Raw genomic sequence first — 22,669 nt, forward strand, 5'->3', positions numbered from 1 at the left:
TGGATAAGAGATGGTTTACCTTTAATTAATCCACCTCTTTTCAATACTTTCTACCTCTTTTCAATACCTATGATGAGCATTCCCAGTCTCAAGCGCAGGTACTCAAAGATGGTGTTTCCATTTAAAACCTGAACTCAAGCATCAGAGATTGGCAATATTTGCACTTATCAATCAGAGAAAGAAAAAAAACAGACATGTTGGAATCAGAATTTCATTAAAATTAGGTAGTGATACTTAATTGGTTACCTGAAAATAGTTATTTTCCACTTCAAGAAAGCAGACAACAGAAGTCAGAGTTCTGTCTGCTTGCCTAAGTTCACTCCTAAGGCCAAAGAAAGGGCCTGAAAAGATTCTATTTCAAGAATTATTGCAAGAGGGTTTAACCATGTGTTGTCACTTTTTTTCTCCATTCTCCAGCTTGGGGTAAAATAATAAACCATGCTCTATTTAAAAATAAAAATAAATATGTCTTTTTTTTACCTCCTCATTCTCTTTGATCCCCTTTTGGTTCCATAGATTCGTATTTCTAATATACCTTTTCTTGCTGGTGGACCACATCTCCTCTCTATTATTGAAAAATAATATTTTGACAGGCCAATATTTAAAAATAGTCAAGAAGTTTTAATATTATGGCTATATTTTCCAAACATTTTTTGAAATAGCTATATAATCAGAAAGGATAAATTTTAAGGTGGCCACAGTGCTGCAAATTAAAATTAAATAACTGTTGTGGTTTTAAAATAATAACTAAGAAAATTACTTATTTCTTGCTGTGAGATATGGATTAGAACAAGAGCAAAACAGGAATAAAACTTAAATGGAAAAAAAAAGTTTATTGACAAACTACAATAATAAGAACACTAGAATAAACTTCCAGAAAAAACCTTTTCATCCCCTATCTACCCACTATTCCCTTATTCACATGACAACAGAGACAAAAACTTTGGAACTTTGATGGTTAAAACAGTCCCAATTCTTGCTACAGTCTTTTCACCAGTCTTTGTAGAGAAACAGAAGTTTCTTCCTGTTAATTTATGGAGTTTCTCACAAGAAAACTATTTTTGTTATAGTTTTCTATTGCCCTAATGTTAGCTGCCCAGAGCTGCTATTATTAGAGTTCATTCCTCCCATTTTCACATCACTCTGAAGTGTGTGTATGGGCCATGCGTCTAGAGATAGCATTTTTAAGGATAAGTTATTCAAAGGCAAAAAAAGTCTTCTTCATCTGTTTCTGTGAGCTTCACCAGAAAACAGTTTTCTCATGGCCTCTCAAGGCTTTTAATCTCTTAGTACTTCACTATACTATAATTACTCTTTACTCAAATTTACACTTTGAACACTATTCCTCTCTAGATCCTGTATCATGAATTAAAGGAGTTCTTTTCAGGACTTCATTGTCCATCTCCATAGTTTCAACAGAAAGATATTTCAGCTTAATTAAAGCATCTTCGTAATTCTCTACCTTTCCTGAAGCTTCTTTTCTTTCCTGTCACTGGTAGTTTATAAAGTCTCGTTTCATGTTCATCTCTCTCTCTCTCTGGATAAAAAGATTAATCCGCAAGTCTCATCTGGGTAATGAAAGAGTTAACATCTTGCCCAGGCTTTTGTAGATGGTTCGGAGATCTCTGCCAAACAGGAGCTGGAGCCCTCTGCGATGGAAGGTTCCTCATAGCTGCTCTGGAGAGTGTGGCTGTCTCTGCTTGCTGCAGGTCCTGAGCTTCTCTCCCTCTTCGCTCGGCAGTTTCCAGTGAATGTAGTTACAGCAAAACCTGCAGCCGAGCCAGAGATCGGCTCGGCCGGCCCGGGGAAAACCTTCCCCAGGCCCCCCCATCTCCCGGCCGGGAGACGGGGCAGGCCCGGCCCCATCCCCGCCCGGCCGCATGGCCTGGGCAGGGACGGGAGGCCTGGAGCTCCGCCACTCTCCACAGCCAGGAAACAAAGAGAACCCAGAGAGCTCTGCTTTTACACTTTAAGGTAGGGTTCACAAGTTGATCCCACTTTTCAATGGCCTAAACTGCTGTCAATTCCCAGCAATGACCGATAATTGGTCAGGAGAAAAGACTCCAAGCACTTCCCAGCAACTCCAACTCCCTTAAAGGTAAAGTAACTCCATGACAATAACACAGCATTACTGTGTCCATTTTTAATTCATTTTTAAATGCTGGAAAAGTTATCTTTTTGCAATCTCTATGCCAGGAGCTATTCCTGAGTGCTTAACAAATCTGAAAGCCAAGCTAGTTCTTCATTTTGATCCTGTGTATTAAAGGGAGATCTGAAGTAACACTAGCTATATCAACACATCTTTCTATAAATTATGTGATATTCCATGTTTTTGTTCTCTTTACTCAGAGTTCAGTGACAACCTTTTAGCTATTTCAGGCTTGTTTGGGTTTTTTTTCTAGTCACTCTTGTTTCCCTAATTCGCTATCAATTTAGCAAAAATCTCAGTGGAAACTGTGGTGCTGACTAGGGATTCTGATGGGTTATGAGGAATTAAATTCTGTATGACAGCTGTGTCCTTTTTACAAGGTTTATATTCCCAACCTTTGTGTATTGCAAGGTTTCATTGAAGTTGCACATTCACATCTTGACAGAAAAGCTGTCTGAAGATCATCAAAATTCTTGAGGTAACCAGAAGGAAATTTGTAATCAGTTTTGGACATATTTGCCTTTTCTATTGGTTTCACTCTTTTGTAAACAAAAACTTTATTATTTTTATGCCAATTCAGACAGGATTTTGTGATGGGTACACAGATAATGTGGCAATTTAGCACGAGTCAGGCATTTAGCAACTCATATCATAAAATGTGACAGACTTTTCAATTTCAATAAGATTTCATAAGTTTAGAAGCAAGGAATTTTTTATTAACAATTAATTTAGGTAACTTTTATTGCATTCATTATTTTGAGATACATCGTATTCAATATTTATGGGGAAGCCACAACTTTTTGTCATTTAGTGTACACACTACTAGGACAATCTACCCTTTTGTCAGCTATGGACATTTCTGATGAAAACTCTTACCTGGAATGGCAACATTTGGATTAATTTGCTTTCATATGTATGATTGCCTAGTGGAATACAAAACCTTTGTATTTTATTTTATCTTTACTTGTCATACCAAACTTATCGAGTATAGGTGCATCACTGCTTTACAGTTTGAGGTATAATTCCACCTGCTAAGAAAATATAAAGTCTAGTTACCTTGGAAGATTATTATTACCATCTCTTCTGCTGTTTTCAGAAACAGAACTAATGGACTAGAGGTTTTCCACATAAGAGTTTGAAGCATTTTCTCAAATCCCTTCTGACATCTGAGAGCCTAAGACTTTTATCAGTACTGTGCTACTTCTACTCTCATCATTTTCTCTTTAGGTGTTTTCTTCCTTTTTGTCATAGTGCTGGGGGAAAAGAAACAAATAAAATTTCCTGTTATACCAAAAAAAAAATGCTATTTCCTTTATCTTAAGCAAAAATTTACCTGATTTTTTAACCATTCATAATCTGATTTCTGTCTCTGAAAGAAAGGCTGGGCTGGGTAGGTGTGAGAGAATGGACTAGTGTCCATATAGCCAACAATATTTTAATTTTGTTCTTGTGATGAAAGTAGTTGATCACTTAGCTTCTGCTCTAAGAAGCACTACAATAATGTAATCTACAATTCTTATGATTTATGAAGAATTTCTGAAACAAAAGAAGGAAACTAAATGTTTGAGTGGAAAATATTTTTTTTTGTCATTTATCTAGAAAAACAGGTCAAATTTCCAATTTATTGATAAACAGCAAAGTCCTTTGAAAATCAGAAAAAAAAGATGCTGTCATTCACTGGTAGAAGAAAACACAGTTTTGGTCTTCTTTTTTGAACACAGAACACAAAGACTACTCTCTTTGCCCAGTTCTCTCCTTAGGAACCTTTTCTTCCTTAAAACCTTACAGAAAATAGCTACCTAATGCTTTTATTTCTAATGGAAGACAATGTAATACTCTTCCTGCATCATGCCTTGCACTAATCCTGCTGAATAACCATGTACTTTCATTGAAGTTGGTTTCACCTCTCATTTTATGTTCTAATATCTTGTTAGTCTCTTAGTCAGACTGATTGAAAGGTCTCTTTAAAAGCTGCTCAAGAAGAAGCCTTACTTTGTGTCTATAGAGGAGCATCATCTTTCCCAGTATGCTTGAATTATCTTTATTAAGATTTATTTTTTATATATATATATATTATATTATATATTATATTATATGTATTATCTTTATTAAGATTTATTAAGATTTTTAGCTTAATTAGAAAAATAATTACCGTTTTCATTTTTTTTTCCTTTGTGGAGATTGGAAAGGAGGTAATATATTTACATCAAACAGATGGGTTTATGTTTCTTTACCCCTTCCTCCTGTATATGTAAAAAAGATTTAAATATAAATATGTATTAATCCCTCTGCATAAAACATTAGTATTGAGGGACTTCTCCATTAAAATATTGAAAAAGACCACAAAATATTTTGACACTATGTGACTGTCTCATCAATGAAATGAAAGAGGACAGGTTTTTCGACAGAATTTTGTTTTCCCTTGAAGCTCTGTAATTTCTTCAAGTACTACCCAATACTGCAAGAACTTATAGCTGTAATCATATGATATCTGAATTTATATTATAGCATACATTGAAAAACATTGAAGGCATAACTTTTCCTTTAGGCATGTACAATCACATGAACACCAAGTACAAATGTATGAAACACAGTAACTTAGATGAAGCTGGGATTATCAATTACTTTTCTTCTTCATTCCTACTTTTAATATTGATGATCTACTGACAGTTCATCCTATCTTAATTCTTAATATTCTTAATATTACCTCCTGCTCACAGTACTGTAACTACTTTTGTCAGTTAAGGGGAAATTGGTTCATTTTTCCATTTCTTTTTTTATAAACTATAGTAGCTTTTATTGCTGATGAATCTTCTGAACCACCAGAATGATCTGTTCCATTACCTTTCCCGGGAAGGGGCTGAGGCTGACCCTCCAGTAGCTTCCCAGGTCCTCCTTCTTGTCCTTTGAGGATGGGAGTAACATTGGCTTTTCTCCTGTAACTGGACACCTCTCCTGTTCTCCATGATTTTTCAAGGGTAATGGACAGTGTTAGCAACATCTGCCAGCTCCCTCAACACCCAAGGGAACATCCCACCAGGGCCCATGGATTTATGGGTGTTAAGTCAGCCTAGCTGATCTCTGACCAACTCTCTCTGATCAAGGGGAAGTCTTTCTTTCTCCAGCCTTCCTCTCTTAAATCCAAGGTCTTGGATTCCTGAAGGCTTTTCTCAGAAGTCTAAGGCATAGAAGATATTCAGTATTTCCACCTTCTCTGTGTCTTCCACCACCCATTTGGTTCAGCAATAGCCTCACATTGTCCCCAATCTTCCCTTTGCTGCAGATATTCTTAGAGAAGTCCTTCTTGCTGTCCTTGCCAGACTCAATTCCAAGTGGGCCTTGGCCTTCCTCTTGCATTCCTGAAAATGTTACTGTAGTCCTCCTACGTGGCCTGTCCCTTTTTCCATATCCCATATAATATTTTTCTGCTGAGATTTGTAAGAAGCTCCCTACTCATCCATGTAGGTTTCCTGTCCCCTTTACTTGATTTCTTGCTCATGCCTCATTTCTTGTTATTCATCCACTGGAAGAAATTTCTGTGTGCATTTTCATTTTTAATGTATATAATTTTCTCCAGCAGAAATACTTTTGAGGATTTATATGACTGCCTTGTGATTTTTGTTTTTATGTCACAACTGAACAAGCTTAATTATCCACATTATGCTTGTAGCAACAAACCTGATTTTGAAAGTGTTTTCCATCTTCCAACACCTACAATAATGTTCTATTTGAAGTTCCCATCCTTTTAAAGTCTCATATCTGACAGAACTGTTTTTATTTTTTGTGTTCACTTAGAATGGTCACAAATTATTGCACAATTAAGCAACCCTCAAAAGCTCAAAAGTAAGCCATCTGAGGTTTTCTTGTGCATTGGTTTTGCCCTGATTGGCAGCCAAGCACCCAACTGGTTGCTTAGTCCTACCTACTACAAGATGGGGAAGGAAACAAACAGACTGTTTGTGGAAAAAACTCATATTAAAATAATAATGGGAAATCACCTCCTAGTTACTGTCACAGGCCAAACAGACTCAACTTTGGGAATTTAAATTTAATTACTTTGGGAATTTAACTTTAAATACTGATTGAAATATTCAAAAGCTAAGCCAAACATTTCAGCAATTGTGGAAAGTACTTCTTAACATTTCCTAATCTCTACCTTTTTACTCTTGCAGGCTGCACCCAGGCTTTTCAGTAAAGCACAGGAAACTGGTGACATTTCACTTCCTACCATTTCTGCTCCTTGCACTTTCCTCCCAATTCACTTTTTAGCATACTCATTTCTGCTGCTCCAGTGTAGGTCCTCTACACATCACACTCTCTTCAGGAAAGCAGCCATTCTAACATATCCTACAATGTCTGTGAGCCCTCCAGGGGTTTTACAGGCTTTGCTAGGGAGTACCTCCTGCACACCTGGCCCTGATATTCCACCTACCTTCCCTCCCACAGCACCTCAGTGTGGTCCTCCTTCTCAAATGTGTTTCCCAGAGGCATCACACACTTGGCTGAAGGGCTCAGCTGTGCCCTGTGATGAGTCCATCAGGGCCAGCTGGAGCTCTTGTACTTATCATAGGGCAGCCCCTGGGCTCTTCTCACAGAGACCATCCCTTCATTCCCACCACTGTTAACACTTCCAGGTAACGCATCCTGCTACAGAATGACACTCAGAAATACCCAAACCTGATAGAAACGCGCATTCAAATCTGTCTAACCTCTTCAAGACAGAGTTACTAAAGAACAAGAGGGATTTGGCTTCTCTTACTGTTTTTGGTGGTGGTGATATTTTTGAGGTTGGTTTGGATTTATTTTTTGTTTCAAAATGGTTAATGCATACTAAGAGCCATATTAATTTAGGGAGCAAAGGAAAAAAGGAAAACAGCAACTAGAGGATTGGAAACAAGCATTAAACAAAGAATAATAATGAAAAATGGTTTTGTTTACAGTAAGAAAAATGTAACCAGTCAGATGTAGATTTTTATTTTTTTTAATCAGGTATTTTGTGTTTTTTTAATCAGATAATGTTTGCCTTAAAATGATGGAGATATTTTTATTTCATTTACTCAAGAAAAATCAACCAATTCTATCTCTACCAATTGCACTTTAAGTTTCTGCATGGTGTTATCTTTCTTTGTTGAATAGCAGTGCTTCTCTGTCTGTTCATAGAGTATCTTACAAAGTAATTTTCCTCCCACTGGCTGATCTCAAATAGAGTCAAAAAAAAATTTTTATTTCTTTTTTCATTTTTTTCTCTCCCCATATTTGCCTCCTTACTTCTTGTCATTTGTGATACAATTAAGGACTATACAACAAATTTTGTATTCATCCTTGTCTAATGCTCTTATATTGCTTTGCCTTCTTTTCAGATATTGTTATATCAGATATTCAGGATTTTATGTAGTCCTGGTAAAATAAAACCAGTTATTGTTTTCTTAGCTATAATCATGTTTTATTGAGAAATTAGGATCTGCTACCATGGGAGTGGTATATGAATCCAGGTGTTGATTTTATATTGAGCTTTCAATTCCCAGCTATGTATTTTCAGGGTTATTTTTTGTTTGCAAAAGAAAGTTACGTTGTTTACACTGCAGCTGATGAAAATGGTCATGTACATAAAGAAGCCTTTAAAACAAGGGTAAAGCAAATGCCCACTCTCACTGTTTAATAACCTTTTACTTGTTTTTCTGATAAGTTGCATGTAGTTATACACAATATAATACTCTTCAATTAAAAAAAGTATTTTAGTATGCTCACAGGTCACTGGATGTTCAAGTTCTTTATCAAAAATCAAGGATTACTTTTTTAATTGCTTTTGAAATGTTTACCCGGTGAGGTTCCAAAATTACTTATCTAAAAGAAGTGGATATTAAGCTCCTCTCCTATGAGCTGGAAGATAAGCTTATTTTATATTTGTTTATGAGGGATTTATGCAGTTAGGGTTTACTGAAGTTTATGAAAACAAAATATCTCTTCATAAAACATTATATCCTCCATTCTCAACAAGGGAAACTGCCATTATTTGCAAAATGCAGTGTGAGTAGGATTTTTTTTTCTGCTCAGTGACTTTTTGCAAAAACTAAAAAATGCTATGGGTTTTTTAGGGCTACACATGACTGGGTCTTTCTGTTGCTGGACAAGACAAAAAGCTGTAGTTGGGGTTTCTTTCAGAAAATTGCATAGGAATGGCAAGAGGACTGTAGGTTTAAATACACAGTAAAAGCATCCCCTGGTTCTAATAGAAGACATACAAGTGCTCCACCTCCACCTTGGGGGCTCACGATTGCACTGATAGCAAGGGGGGATGGAACTAATACCTGAAGGGCTGCTAATTGCACTGTCCAGACCCAAATTAAGATTTTTCTGAGAGGCAGTCACTGGCTTCAGGAACAACAGATTGACATCTTGCTTCAGAATTAACATGTCACTCTCTGGCTAAAAAGCTAAGGAAAACCAGAGTTTTCCAGGAGGAAGTAAGACAGGATGTAACATATATGGTGTTGCCATTTTGCTTTGGTTTATAGTTTGAAAGCAAATTGCATTCTGTGAATAAAATCTGTGTATAAATATTTACCTAGCTGAGGATGGCTACTGCATTCACTCCTGATTTGAAAAGTCCTTTTCTTTAAAGTTTTTGAAAGTTTTTTTCTTCCCAAAGAGCATATGTTATGTTATTTATAATCACATGCGAAAAAATGAGAAACCAATCTATTACTGTTTAATTTCTTCCTAAGCTTGTAAAAACAGAGGTTCCCAATAGTTTCATAAATTAATCTATACTTTACTGTGAGTTTAGACACCAGAAGCCAGAATGAATGGCAAAGGCCATGATACAGAAATGGATTTGGGTACCTCTGCTCTGCTTTAAATATCAAAGTGCAAGAGTTCTCATCACTCTCTAAATGGTCAGCTTTCTTTAGGGATCTAAAGTTCTATTGTTAAGTATTTGAACAGACAGAGCTTGATGAAGCTGGCTGATTTAACACCCTTCTCTCATCACCTTTCCTTAATCAGGGTCCTTTAGGTTATCTGGTGAATGTTTCCCAAGCCTGTTTGCAAGAATGCATGTTTTAATTTGTTTTCTTTTTTGAAAAAAGAAACAAATAGATAAACCAAACAAAAAAAATATTACATATTTATTATAAGAAAATCATTAATTATCTTGCCTTAAAACAAAGAAAAAAAAAAAAAGAAGAAAAGAAAAGCGTAATTAGTCCCAATTCCTGTTCTGAATGATGTTAAAATAAATTGCACTGGAAGTAGGATTGTGAAAGAGACCCAAATCTCTAAATTTTGGATATACCAAGACAGAGTTCTAGGTGAAAATAACCTGCATGTAGCTACCCACTGCAAATATTAGAGGAGGGCAGCTTTCAGACAGGTTTTTCCCACAGGAGTGATGATTTCTGAATTGCTGCATAGAAAGCAGTCAAGGCACTGTTTTTTTTAGCTTTCTTCATGGTGAGTTTATCCACTTCCATGCCTGAAGACAAAGAATATAGTCAATAGTTTAGAATCTTGAACTGAGGTAGACATTTTCTTCCAGATTATCATTAAATTCTCCTTGACAATGAAGTATTAGTCATACTCATTTCCAGTACTCATTGTTGAGTTTAATCCCAGTTTTCTAGCTTTGGTAAATCTCATTTTTAGCATTTGACCTTTCTAAAAGTATCATTAAGATTTCATTCCTGATCTTGAAAATGTAGATTTCATTAGTATACTGATAAAGTTGAGTCCAGTGTTGTCTTTTTTTATGGTGAATGGAAGACACCAGATTCAGAGATTCTCAAGATGACAATGGGAGAAATCAAACACAACACTATGAATTCCAGCATGACCCAACACCTCTTAAATTCAGAGGGATCATAGAAGAGACATGTAGTTACGGAAGAAGTGATTAGTTTTGAAGAAATACCTTTTCTACAAGATCTCTAGAGAGACATTTTTGTCATCTCAGAAAACTGAGCCATATGAAAGCTTATTATTTCACTTACAGGATGCATCAAGGACTGTGGATGTTCCACTTGAGGCTTCCAGCAAAACATGTCATTCACCTACAACTCTCTTCTAGCCAAAAAAGCCAAAATCAAATCTTTTGTGTTCTAGTAACATTTTCAATGTAAGTTTTCCCATTAAAGGTGAAAAATGTAATAATAGAAATGATAGAAAAATGGATATATCTTTTCATTTTCTGCAGTGCCTCCTTTCCACAAATCTTTATTCCTTATTGCACTAGAAATATAGTGAACTCAATTATGGAGGTTACTGAAACATCTCTTAATTTTAGACTTCCATGATGAACACAATGAAGAAATTGATTTTAAAATGTTATCCATATTTTTTATCTTAAAGCAGTGTTACTTTTTTTTTTATTTCCAGAGATACAAGTAGTTTCATAAATACTCAAAGGAAATTGTTTTCTATATAGAATGATGATTTTTTTTGTATATCTATATACATGGGAGTAATTAATGATGATAACAATAGTCTACTAAATCATTCCCACTTGAATGCTAGAGCAAATTACAAATTCACTTTTGAATTGTATGTTTGAAAACGTTGTGAATTATCTCTATCCTATATTTTCTCATTCTACACCTATTTTATTCCCCAAAGCCGACAGAAAAAACTGAACTGTCCAATTTATATCAAGAATAAGAGAACTTCTAATTCATACAGTGCAGCAAGAAGTGTCATTCATCATTAATGTGATGAAGATAAATGCTTCTGGCCACAAAAAGGAACCTTATGAAGATGACTGTGGTTTGCAGGAAAAAGGAATATTCAGTCATCTTGACTGAACATAATAGCCTGAGAATTCAGGAAGAAATAGGACATTGGGTCCATCCTTTAAAGATATCTTTAAGACCATTTTCACTGTTACTGTTAGCATCCTTTAGGATCTATGAAAGCATTTGAAGAAAATTCTGTGGCTAGTGCCTTTTTTCAATTGTGCATTGGAGATTTTCCCTGCAAAGCATTAAAAGTCAGAAAATTGTAAACAGTTGACCACTACCTCTTTGAAACAGGAAAATGATTTTATTTGGGTGCATGGAGGTATATTTTGAAAATCATATCATAAATCAAAGACACCATCCCTATATACAGATGACTTGTAAATTAAGTCCATTATGCATGACATTATCAGTTCACAGCTTTATGGGTATTTGTGTTGGCCAAGTCAATGTACAGGGATACAAGCTACATCAGCAGTTTCTCTCTGATGTGATTTGGTTTTTGGTTACCATCAAACAGGAAAAAAATGTTAAGTTTAATTCACATTAAGTAATGGTCGGTCAGTATGAATTTAAATGTTTTAATTTGCATGTGAGAGGTTCTGGATAGCATGATATCCCCATGATACAGATACAGAGAATTCAAACAAACATAATGTTATTCTGTGGACTAATGGCAGTAAATTGAGAATGCACTTGAATATAAAACTCTAGTGAGACAGACTTTAGCTCTGCCATTCTTCAAAAATCAATATTTTGATATCCACTTTTAATTGTTTTTGGTACTGAAATAAATGTACGTTTTCTTAAAGCAGCTCTTTCACTTGTTTGTTGCTGTGGGCTAAACTGGCTGGCCTGGGTTGCTTAAATGCAGTTGCTGTTGCTACCATCGAATTGGCATGCTAATGACTAAAGATAAATCATTCACAAAGGCATTTTTTGAGATATTTATAATTTATTTTCTCTACATCAAAATCATGGGTTTGGGCCAGGAAAGTTAATAACTTTGTTTTTCTTATTTGCTATGAATTATTATGAATCTTTCTCTCAGAATTGACAGAATTGAAGGTTTTTTTATTCTTTTACAACTTTTTCAAAATTCGGCAAGTTGGTTCATGAACGTTCCTAAACAATATTTGCACTCAATTGTAGAGTATGTGTGGTTGTTGAAAGACAGGATATTATTTCCAACTTTTTAATATAATATGTATTTAGAGTTAGCTAATTTCTGTTTATTTGGAACTTGATCTCCCTCATGAGACAGATAATGGGCATGGACACATTTGTTTTCTCAGATTTGTTATGGAATTCTGAAAGATTGTGAAGCCTCATTAAAAATAAGTTGTTAGAGGCCTAGTTTCACTGTATTAGAAAAATAGTTTACTGTTAAAAAATTCAGTATTGTTTCTTCATATATAGTACTTTAATAAAAATAGCTAGCCTGGAATTAATTTAATAAGTGTTTAATTATGAGATAAAATAGCTTAGAAATACATGTTAAAATATATTTAACTTGTAGAGCATGTAGTCAAATCAGAAATCTTCTAAATAATTTTTGAAAAGCTTATAATAAAAACTTCAAAGCCTCATTGGCTGTTGGCATTTGGAATAATTTTTGGCAAAGAACTATTTAAGGTAATACCTATTGGAAGGATATAGTAGTGTTCTTAATTAGATGAAGGGCAATATTAGCTTCCTCTGACGCAACAGGAACATTTCAAGTTAGTTGCAAAAGCCAAAAAATATTTCACGCTCTATTTAACGACACTTACTTTTTTTTCCTTTAATACTTCATACTTCATATTTCTAATGTTTTTCTGAAAACTACTAAATATTGCTAGCCCATATCACTGATAAGAGTTACTGCTGAAGGAAATGTCTTGATGTGCAGCTCCTCATAGAACTAAAATTAGGTCACAGGTGCAAAATTGAATTGTGTCGGCATAGGTAAAGTATGATATGTTTTACATGTTTTCCTTGTGTCTTTTTTCCTGTTATAATGCTAATATCAGCACTAAATATTATTGTTATAATCTCAGCACTATAAATATTATTGAAGTAATTAGCCTATTAATCAGACTCTTAGTTCTGGTTGGACAACAAAACTTTATTTTTGAATACATGAATCTGTTTAATAAAAATTCACTTAAAAATTTGTGACAATAAATCCTTTTATTTAAATGAGCATTCTGTGTGTAAAAGATTCACCCTTACTAAAAACACAAAACATACATGGCAATGGCCATTTTCCAATGCCAACAATGGTAATAAAAACCCTTGAAAAATAATTTTAAGGAAGTTTTAATTGTGAACTTTAGAGAGTATTTCTCAGCTGTGATTTCACATGCTTACAAAGCAGAAAACAAAGTGGAACATACAAGCAATATGTGCCTGAAGCTGTAGACTGTAGATATGTATATCTTTGTATTCATCTTCACTTTTAGAAAAATGCTGATGCAATTCTTAGTGCTGTCACTTGTCAAGACTAAGACACAGGAGAGATACATTAGAAACCCATTATTCAGAATGTAGAAATGGTATTTATACTATAATAAGAAAGGAAAGAGATGCTCCTATGTTCATGTCTTTCATTTAATTCTGATATATTCTTTCTGTTCACTACTAAGAAAATATAATAATATATAAAAGAGTTTGCAGGCTCAAAGGGCACTAAAAGGCCATTCAAATTGCTCTCCTCTTAAGATCCTGTATTTTTTCTTTAAATATTCAAAGTTTTCTTATCATTGTGAAACAGTAGATTTTTATTTGTTTTATAAATTAGCTTTAAAAATTAATATTATATTTGACCACTTTCAGGCTCAGAAAAGACATTTAAAGTTGCTTTTCAAATACTTGTTTTTCCCTTGAATATATTATAAATCATGTATTTTTAGTAAAGGAGGAGGAAAATTTCCCTGTCTCTATGTTGTATATAAAATAATTATGTAAGAAAAAAAAGAGCCATTTGTCTTTCAAACAATTCCCAAATCCATTTATTTCCTCCTGTGATGCTTGTACCAGAAATGGCATGTGCCAGATACCGTGAGAGAAACAAATTATACAGATGTGCTGGACCTCTTAATTTCTCAAGCCTTCCTGATAACGAGTGATAATTTATGCAGGGCTGGTGTGCAAAAGGCTCTGAATCCTCTCTGCTCTGTTGAACGGGCTCCTCACCAGGGCTGGCTTATCCCACAGCTGGGACTGCTGGGAGCTGGAGGACAGTAGCCAGCACATTCTCTTCAATCTGAGGCTGGCATCTGGACTCTAAATCCATCAGGATCTCACCACAAATCCAGTCTGAATTTTGCTATGGAACAAATATGCATCAGAGACTCTTTGTGTGAGAAGACAGAAGAGCACTCAGTGGGGATTTCAAAAACAAAGCAAAATACGCTGGTTTCTGAATTCATGACAAATGTGTCTGCTTAGTACCTGCTCCTGAGCATTTACAAATAGGCAGGTAGGAATGTGGTGATACCTTTACACATCCTATAATTTTTAAAATCTTGACTGCATCAATATATTGATGTCTGTGTTCATAAACTGCAATTTACAGAACACTGTTACGGTGCTGGGACAATTTATACAGATTATACGATTTACACCCACGGTTTGCAGGCATGGCTTGACAACTGTTGCTATACTGACTATGTTAACTGCTGGCCCATCATTCCCAGGCTTTTATTAAAAATGCAGCAATGTGGTTTACATTACAAAATACTGCCTACACTGGTGACCTGATACTCCTTTAAGCTCTTTATTTCAGACTGTATGAAAACAGAAGAAATGAGCCACTCCACACCTTTTGGAATAAAACATTTTTACTGGATGCATTTAGCTTTCTTTATGGAAATAAAGGTTAATACACTAATTGCAACTTCAATTGGTGCTATAATTGTTGTGAGGAGGGAATGCAAGACTGACAGAAGTTAACTTAAGTGGCTATTTTTACTAATTTGGGAAATAAGATTAAGAGGGTTGAAAAGATGCAGAAGACAAAGTCTTGGGTAGTTGCAAGACCAGATTTGATCAGCAATTTCTTGTGTAAACAGGAAGCAGAAGCCTCCATAATCTAGGCGAAAATGGTCAGCAACGTTTTACACTATTTGGACACACAGATCTATGGGGCAGGATGAAATCTGTGCAAGAATACTGAGGGAGAGGATGGGAGTGCCCACTGAGCCAGTTTGCATCATTTATCATCAATTGGGGCAATCCCAGCTGGCTGGATATCAGCAAGTGTTGTGCCCATGGACAGGAAGACCCTCTAGGAGCATCCAAGGAACCGCAGACCTATCAGCCTGACCTTGATGCTGGGGAATGAAGATACTTAATTTAAAAATACTTTTATCGGTTCATTTACTGTTAGGTTTTTGGTTTTCTTTCTTTTTTTCCTGACAATAAGATAATATATGGTTTCTATTTTTAGAAGTGATTTGTATTCTCTGTTTCCTACTGTTCTTTAACATTTCTATCAGGTTCCTAGTGTTCTTTAACATTTCTATCAGGGATGCTTCCATGCACAATCCTTGAGGTCATCTTTATAAATTGTAGGGATATTATAGATTTAAACTTTTTCAGGAGTTTATTTTTAAAAAATCAACAGATATGGTCACAAATTATGGAACTAAATTTGGATGGTAGAGCTGCTGAAAACTGTGTGACTCAGGACCATAAACCAAGTTCCAGCTCTTCTGACAATTACAACAGGCACAAATTGATTACTAATTAATTATTCTTAACAATTAAGTAAATAGAGAGCTCCTACTAGCACTGTTATGAACTTATATTTATTTCTGCACTGTAAGCTTTCATATACTGTGTGGCCACTAAATTTTTTTTGTCCCATGTATTAAATTTTAATTTTAGCATCAAACAAAAGTACACAAAATTAAAATTCATGTTCAAAAGATCCATCTAGGTCTTCCAATGTCAACTCTATGCCAGGATTTTCATCATTCAAGTTAGCTTGAGCAACTTCTGTACAACAGCACTACTCTTAATTGGAAAGTTAAACTGTATGGTGATTGAATTTATGCTTTCATTTTTGACCTGAAAAAATATCTTTGAATGCTATGGTAGATTCATCTCATTACTCCAGACTCTCTCTATTTACTTATTTCTTAATAGCCCAACACTGATACTACTCTTCAAACTTCTCATAACCTCTACAAGACCTTTAGAAAATGACATATCCTTCTGAGAAAGAGTGCAAATATTCAAACTTCAGCTGTGCTGCTTCATTACAGATTTCCTGAAGGGATTTAAATGAGTAGTGAAGGTTTAAGGTTTTGATTGTTGGGTTTAAGAAAACAAAAAACAAAATCAAGCTGTCAGAATTCTCAATCTATATTTAAACCTTCAATAAAAATTTCAGAAATTTTATTTTCTCGAAGAAACTGCATCTCTATTTTCTTCTGAATTTTAGTGATGTGAAGCCATTCCTCAGAGACTGAAGGCTGGGAAACCAAAATTGTGAATTGGCAGAGATGTTTTGAGGTACTCTGAGATAAAGCATTGATGTGAATAATAGTTGATGCACATGTTTAGCTTTCTCGATGATGCCGGTTGCCTGGTAACCAGCAAAAAACATATGTCAGAGAGGAGTTCAAATGAAACAGATGACATCAATCTCAGCAAGGTGAGGAAAGGGAAAACCACTGATTAGCTCACCCAGACTGGTATATATAGGAATTCTGACATGTTTTCATGTTACTAAATATCTAAGCTGATTCTAAACCTCAATTTATCACACTTGTGGTAGTTCTTAACTAGGGATGGCATTTGTGTCTTTTTACAGATGATTTTAAATGCTTATTTTCAGAATCTGCATAGTTTCCCTGCTCAGCAGCATGAATTGGAAAAATATTGTTTTCTTTGTTCTGCCACTCTCTGGGCAGCAGCTTCTTTTTTTTTATCACAGTCACACTTTATTTTGTATGTAGAGTCACTGGACCTTCAAAGAAGGTCATAGGACCTGCATGGGGAAGTCTCAGGGCCAAAGACAGGATAAATATTATTACATTTGTTTTGGATATTCCTCTGATTGAGCCTTTTATTCTACACCAAAAACTACACAATAATTCCAGTAATGTTTTTAACCTTGTTTTCCAGTTATTCAAAAACTATATTTATCTACATGTAAGCAATACGAGAAACAGACTAATTACAGTTGGATATTCATTTTTTCCTATAAGCTATTAGGATTAACATTTTCTGTGTTTTTCATGGACTAGTATAAAATTTCCATTAGGATTTCTTTTCAGACAGTAGCCCAGTATCTTACTTGTTTAAAATCTCAAAGTTATCTTTTCAGTCTTTGTTAGAGTAAGTTATACTTTTGTACACAATCACACATTACTTTTTTTAAAAGTGGCCTTAGGGTAATGAGTTTATTCTATTGACATTCAAAAATTTGAACCACTTTTGAATTACTCTGCCTTATAATACCTACCTTATAGTTGTACATTTAGCCTACGCTTTTTCTCTCATTGCCCTCTATTGCCAATGGAGAGGTGCAGCACACCTTGATTGTGTCAAATTGACATCTAAGGGTGATAATTGTTTCCATTAGCAATGAATGAAATACATAGCTATCACTGGCTAAAAACCTATTATTGAAACATCAAATATCAGAAGGAGCAAACACACTAATTAAGACTTTTTTTTTCTTTTATGAGGAAGTAACAATGATATGATTGGAATAACCACTTCACATTTCAGCTGTCAATGCTCATTACTAAACCCAGAGTTGCTAATCCAGAAAAAAAGCTTTAGTATATATATTTTTAAAATATTTGGTTTAGGTAACTTGCTTAAAATCAGGCATTACTGTCATGAAAAGACATGAACACACCAGCCATGGTGTTTTCCTGAAATAATTGCCTCCAAATGCAATACTTTCTTCAAGGCTTGCAATAAATAGGGAGTCACAATACTAACAGGTTTCTAGAGTGAGGTTACTAACCTTTATTTTCTGCATATGACTTCATCTTTTTATGTTCTCATCCTCTTCACTGTGAAAACCTCCACAAACTGTGAGAGCATGAGAGTAGCATCTCAGACCTCCTATCAGGAAGATTAATTACTGAATGATTACAGAGAAGCTACAGTGAACAATTCTAAGGAAAGTCCCACAAGATCTCACATCATGGAGATGAAACAAGCCTGAAGTGTCTGTCAGTGGTAGTGGAGGTGCTGCCTCTTGGCTTGCTGAAGGAATATTTATTTCTGGTAACCAGCAGAAAACATATGATTAATGGGAACATTTAGTTAATTTAACTCTATGTAATTTAAAATGTGCAATCGAAGATTCTTTTAAAGATTAATTGCTTCAACAAATTTGGAAATATTTCAAGGTGAATTGAGACATAATAAAAATACAAAAGGCATCATTTTGTTATTGCTCCTTCAGAAGAGTTCATTCCTGGAATTCCTGGAAGTGTCAAGAAACAATTGGATGAGGAACTTATGATTTGGTTGACACAGTGGTGTTCTGTCAAAGGTTGGAGTCAGTGTTCCTGGAGGTCTTTTCCAGCCTTGATTCTATGATTCTATTCTGAGTGCAATGGAGCTGCTCCCTGCTCTGAAGCACTGAGATCTTAGATTTCTTCAGTGAACTCAGTGGTCCACAATGTCATTCTGAAAAATGAGTGAAAAATTTCACTAGAATCAAACCAAAGATTTCTCTTCAGTTATAACTTACCAAGAATATAGCCTGACAAATGAAGTTGAATATAGTTAGAATCACAGAGGCAGGGGGTGTATGGCAGGAGATAATATTTTGTAAGGGAACTTTGAAAGGGATATGGAAGCACAAAGGGACAGAAGAACCTGGGTGACTGAGCCTAATCCTCAGAAACTGCAGTCAACTATAAAACAGATATCTTGCTGAAAAAAATCAATAAGATGTTTTTTCCACACAGATTATAAGCCATAAAATGCATCTTTTGACACTTAAATATTGACCCTCAATTAGAACAGTTGGAAAAAATAATAATATTACTAGTTTCTTATAATTTCTTTTAAGTAATAACACAGTATTAAGGATGCTTTAAATAGTATCATTTATAACATATTTTATATTTATAAATAATTAATTTATCAGCATATTTCAGACATGTTCTTCACCGAATTTACACTTCTCAGTGTGGAAATTAAAATTTAAAAGATTAACTTGATTTTTACCTCAAATCACTGTGCCTTGTTTTTAAAATCTATACTTTTAAATGCAGAATATGGTAAAATTTTAGCTGCAAGCATGCAAGGGGGAAAGTTGTTTTTATTTCTGTTTGTTTTGTTTTGCTTTTCCCCAGTTTGGTTAGTTTCACACTGCATAAACAATGAAGGTAAACAACATTAACAACAGCAGTTTATTTGCCTTAAACATGCATTAGGCAGTCATCTGAATAATTCCTTAGTGATGTGGCCATTGCTTGCATAAGAGCAAGATTCAGACTGAATCTTCCAAATTTAATAACTTGATAAAACTGAAGTCTTGATCCTATTGCATCAAAATCAGTGAAGAAAATTCCACTAGTTAAGGTAGTTAAGGTAGGAACAAACCAGTGCATTTTTCCTTTAAAATTGCCAGTAATGTCCTCTTGACTATAATAAATCTCTCTCACATTCTTTATACCACAGGAGACATTGTCACTAAGAAAAAAATAGCCCTTTTCCTGACAAATGTTGATAAAATCATTGTTTTAACCTTACAGAGAAAAATGTGGTGGAAGCAGCCTAGGAACTTCTAGTTCTATTTATTTTCAGAAATTCTTTTTATAGGTATCTTTAAAAATGACCTAGCTATTTCCCTTTATTCCGTTAATTCATTTTGACATTATTGACAATGCCATCTTTCTCTAAACTTTCTTTGGAAGCTCTTTGAAAGTGCAAAGGAATTCCTCCTTGCTTTCCATATCCAGACACTGTTTTTGGAAGCTGCTTGATAGTTGAGACAAGTCAATGCATCATATATGTTCTCTTTTGTACTTAAAACAAAGGGCACCTTGAAGAGAAAAGCACAAATGAAAAATTCAAGTTTTGACAGATGTAGCTGTTTCAGAGTTTAGTATTAAATACTAATACTAAAACATGGCATTCTGTTTCTTTTCTGCAAGAAGCTAGGTTCTTTCACTGAGAACATAGTTAATTACTTAGGTTCTGGTATTTTCTTGTGTTATCACATTAAAGACTGATAAATATAAGTTTCTGTATATTACTACTGAAATAAGACATTTGCTATGCTGTTCAAGTTTACTGAAACACTCCTAACATTTATATGATTCTCTTTTTCAGTTACAGAACAGACAAGAAGCAGGGGCCAGTAGCCTGCAATGCAAACTGCTCCTATTATCCCAACAGTCACCACTGGAACTGTAAAACTACTGTTTGGAGATTTGCAGTATAAAAAAGTGGCAGCATGCCTTAGAGGAAGTTGCAAAATTAGAAAAATTAGAAATGTAAAAGCTTTGATCACCTAGCGCATCTTTGTTAAAGTGTGTGCTGTCTACCATTGCTTTCTTTAAATTCACTTAGTCTAGAAAAGCTGACAATTTACTTTGTCATTTTCATGTTGTAAACTAATTCTGGGGATAGGATAGAAGACAAATAGATCTCACACTAAATTTGAAGCTACAAGGAGCCATGGTTTCATTTTTTTCCTTACATTTCCCCTCAAAATTAGTTTATTCCCATAGTATTTCAGTGGTGATTTCAAGACTTCTATCAGTGAATTGTTATTATGAGCAATCAACAACTTGGTAGTTTATTAGAGCTAGCTATATGTGTTATAGTGTATCAAAATCTAGGATTATAAATCTGATTTTTTTCACAGGACTATCTAGTAAAAAAAACCACCATATGATAAAAAATTACATTACTTTCTATACAAGAAGCCTAAAGAGAGAATATTTAACCTCTCCTTTGAATTCACTCTGATTCATTGTAACTTAGCAGTACTTTGATATCATGGATCATTCAGTATTAGAGAACAATTTAGCATTTTCCAACCAAAGATCTAGTGTTTTCCAATAAAGAGCTACTAAATTTTGTGGAAAACACCTTTAATAGGATTGCACATCTACTTTCTTTGCTAATGACACTACCAATTTTCCTTTTTAGTTCCAAAATGCTTTCTTATTAAGAACATTTAAATCCCCTGTTTATTATCTACCCAAAGAATCTCTCAGATTCCAAGTATTTACATTTTCTGCTTTTTTGATCTTGCCAAAATCCAAACAGATGTCTTTTCCTTTTCCTTACATCACATCTTTAGTTCACATTTCTGCATGACTTTTCCCTGGGTCTGGGGAATCATGGGGCTTCTGGAAGGAAAAAATTAGAGATTCTGTTCTGGTTCCTGGACTGTGCCATGATTTCATATTCCTGATACAATAATAAATTTAATAGGCTCAGAAATTAAAAATTGCTATTGTCCTTTCAATGCTCTCTCTTCATCTGTGCTAGGAATGGTTGCATAGGTTAGGACTTGCCCACGCTGTCTAATTTGATAGAAATTGCTATGTGTGCCAGTTAATACACGAATCTTGCTATGCCATGTTCATACCTGGTGGAAAGTGATAGCTTTTTTGAAAGCAATTCTAAGAATCCTATATCTTCATTGATTACATTAAACCCTGAGTTTAAAAGTCTTCTCTGAAGAGATCTCTTCTGAGCATCAAAAAACAAGTTTTCTAAGTCTCACACCTTAACTATCTTCCTAAAATTAAACCACATGAAACTTTCCTATTGGAGGGCACATCCTTGGTCAGGTAAAAACCAAGGTAGAATTTAATGACTATATTCTATCAGATTTTTAAAAATTATGACAAAAAATATTATTGAATTTCTTAAGTGTTCAGCTCCTGTAAACATTCTAATGAATTAACTCAGCTCCAGAATCAGACATACCAGAGATGTCTATAGGAAAATAAAGTTAATCTTTCAAAACACAGATATTTTCTCTGTTTTGTGAATTTTCTGATGTTTATGTCAAGGGAGAATTAGTCACTACTATGTATATTTGAAGCTCCTACTTCAATTTGCTTAAGAAACTACTTTGTAAAACATTTTAATAAATATTTGAGAAAAATTTAAACCATTTTCAAATAATTCCGCTGAAATTAGATTTAATCATCATAATGGAAGGAAATATTACTGAATTTTATATATAGTCATCTTAAGCTATGTTTATTTCTATCCCTATAGGTATATAAAGCTTCCTGCTTTTCTGCAACTTGTATAAATATATTTGTCTTTAATCTACTCTGTATAGAGTCATGTGAAAATCCCATGACATTTTTTGTGTGGCTTTCCCAAGAAAAAGGAGAGTTTTGGCTATCTACAGTCACCAATATGTACTCTGATGTTTTGTATTGTGTTTGTGAAGTGGATGCAAGTGGGAGATGTCAGCTTATTGCAGAATAGGTTCTCAAAAAATAACTTCTCAGATCTTTTTCAGTATCCAGATACTAGAACTTGACAGGAGAGTTCTGAGGCTGGGAACAATTTCTTTTAAGTTAATAGAAAAAATTCAATTTCTTAGAGATTTCCATGAGTTTTGCATCCAGTTTGTTCCTTCTTGTTAGGGCCATGAATAAAATGCAAGGTGTATTTTCTTCAAATTTCTTCAAAGGTGTATTGACTTCAATTCTGTCAGGACTTCATACTCTTCATGTTACAAAAGATAAGCTAAAATAATTTCAGAACTACTCACAGAAATTGATCATGTAGTAAGGTTTGCTTGGAGATACACAACATACAAGTGAATCCATCCTAACAGGTACTG

The 22,669-nt window shown here is 34.5% G+C and overlaps 1 protein-coding gene and 1 long non-coding RNA gene across 2 annotated transcripts in view; both read left to right on the forward strand.

Moving 5' to 3' along the window:
• The window catches only part of NALF1 (NALCN channel auxiliary factor 1), a 434,728-nt gene that overhangs the window by 302,769 nt on the left and 109,290 nt on the right, over positions 1-22,669 (forward strand). The window lies entirely within an intron of this gene.
• On the forward strand, positions 6,716-14,764 carry LOC111945471 (uncharacterized). Its single transcript, XR_002871676.2, has 3 exons — positions 6,716-6,783; positions 10,140-10,262; positions 10,760-14,764. It is a non-coding gene; the product is annotated as an uncharacterized LOC111945471 (long non-coding RNA).

This window comes from Cyanistes caeruleus, chromosome 3, assembly GCF_971803275.1.
Source record: "Cyanistes caeruleus chromosome 3, bCyaCae1.hap1.1, whole genome shotgun sequence".
Classification (NCBI taxonomy): domain Eukaryota; kingdom Metazoa; phylum Chordata; class Aves; order Passeriformes; family Paridae; genus Cyanistes; species Cyanistes caeruleus.